The sequence below is a fragment of the Dreissena polymorpha genome, chromosome 8 (assembly GCF_020536995.1).
Source record: "Dreissena polymorpha isolate Duluth1 chromosome 8, UMN_Dpol_1.0, whole genome shotgun sequence".
NCBI classification, from domain to species: domain Eukaryota; kingdom Metazoa; phylum Mollusca; class Bivalvia; order Myida; family Dreissenidae; genus Dreissena; species Dreissena polymorpha.
In genome coordinates, this window is record NC_068362.1 from 47,001,531 (window position 1) to 47,004,107 (window position 2,577).

Below are 2,577 nucleotides of genomic sequence, written 5' to 3' on the forward strand. Positions count from 1 at the left end.
ATGCCGTTTTTAAATAGTTTATTTGCTAGTTGCTTCACCTTTTTGTTTGCATTTTCAAGTCCATTCCCATTAGTTTTTTCATATGATGTGCTGTCAATAAGTTCATTCCTGAGTTTTTCTACATATTCATTTGCGTCTGTTATCACTATTCCAGAACCTTTGTCTGCAGGCCTTATTATTATACTGGAATCATTTAGTAACGTGTGTAATGCTTGTTTTTCTTGTTTTGTAATATTTGACTTTCCTTTTTTTTATGCCATTTAGAATATCATTTTTAACTGCTTCTATATAAGCATCTAGCCACTTTTCTCTACCAGGTTCAGGAGTAAAACGGCTTTCTTTCTTTATCTCATATTCCTGCTTTTCATATTTCCTTTCTTGATTTTCATCACTATGGAAATACTCTGCGAGTCGCATCCGTCACTCCCATTCTGCTAGGTCACTGTGTATCTTTGATAAATCTACGTGTTTTTTAGACGGTACAAAAGATATTCCTTTGGATAATAGACTTGTTTCTGCTTCTGTTAACTTTCTTGAAGACAGATTTGTAACAGTGTCAAGACTATTATTATTTGTTTCAATTGTGTCCTTTTTTGCTGGTTTATTTTCACCCTTGTATTTAGTTCTTTTATCGTTTGATTTAAGTTTTTGTGTATCAGACTCTTTCATTTTTCTATTTTTCTTATCTTGATAATCCATATTATGTCCTCTTTCTTCAAAATTGCAACAGGACTCCATTGTAAACCAATCTATTTGAACTTCCCTATTCATTCTCTCATATTCAGGAAGGTATTGATGTTTGTTTTGGTCCAATTTTATATGAAGTAAAGTGAAATGCTGCATTCTTAATCTTAGGAATATTTTTTGTTTTGTTTTAACCCCATTAAGTGGTTGGAAAAGTAGTTTACTTGTAATATTTTGGTCGTCAGCAAATATGCATATTTCACTTAAAAATAGGGTTGCTGCTGCATATATTTCGGCTTCAGTTGCCCACGATTCAACTCTTCCGTCACTAAATGAATGATTTTCTATATGCTTTGTGATACTTATATCTACGTATTCTTTGTAAACATCTTTTAAGTCCTTCATATGGTTATTAATTTTTTGTCTAACTATTTCGTGCTTGTTGTCATTATTATATATTGCTTTTGCAATACATCTGTAGAAACAGTTCCCATCCATTTGTATGGAACTTTCTTGAAAATTGTCTATTGTTACCAATGAAGACAAAAAGTCTAACTTACAGTTTAACAGCTTGTAGAATTTTTCATTCTTTTTCTGTGTAAGTTCAGCTAGCTTTTGTTTTGAAGACAGTTTATGGTCCTCATTGTTTAAATCTCCCACACATATATCACTTCTTAGTTTGTTAATTTTCTCTTCACAAGCTACCAATGTAAGTTCCATGAGCTTCACCGACGCATCTTGTTTGACTTTTTCACACTTGATTAGTATTTCATCGCTACAGTCTATCTGAATATTCCAGTTGATCTTGAATCCTTCTGGTACAATCCCATGTCTTACACACTTTGATATAAAATCTTTATGTGACACATAACGTAAGTATTTTTCCATCTCTTGGCTATTGCAGTCCAACACATCTTCCATTTTGTTTTTCGGAGTTCAAAAACATATAAGCTCAGTTGACACAAAAATTCAACTAGAAGACAATAAAATAACAACTGATTTATACTCAAAGCCAACCGATAAGCATCAATATGTCCAATATGACTCAGACCATCCAACAAATGTGAAGAAAGCAATACCTTATGGATTAGGAATACGTTTAAAAAGAATATGTTCTGACGAAAACAAATACAGACATCGGAAAAAAGAACTAAAACAGAATCTACAGAAAAGAGGATATCCAAATAAATTTGTTAACCATGAGTTATCCCGAGTTGATAATTTAAATAGGAAAGACTTACTAAAGAAGAAAGAAACAAATAAAACAGCCAACAAGAGAGTACCACTAGCTATAACTTATTCTAACAACCTTCCAAATATCCACTCAATAATTCGAAAACATACTGACAAACTATATAAATCAGACAGAATGAAAAATATATTCCCAGACGTACCAATAGTTGCATACAGACGAGATAGGAATATCGGTGACATTTTAGTTCATGGAAAAACAAATAAAGAGATAAACAAACGTTTTCAACTAATACAACAATCGTGTAAGACTAATTGTATAGTCTGTAAAATGTTGAAAAAAGGTTTTCATAACAACCCGAAAAGTGAAATTCCAAACGAAGCAATAAAACAGAACTGTAACATTTATAACTTGGTGTATGGTATATTACGTATTAAATGCCAAAAGATGGTATACGTCGGAGAGACAAGCAGATCATTAAAGGAACGTGCCAAAGAACACGAAGCTGATGTGCGGCTACGAAGAAATAAACCAATCTCAGAACATTTCAATGGTGCGGGCCACAGAGTGCAGGATATGGGTGTATCAGTGTTAACACAAATAAGAGACAGTTCCCATTATTACAGACTTATTAAAGAATTGGAATTCATAAAGAAGTTTCAAACGCAATCACCAAATGGACTAAATACAAAAAATCAACT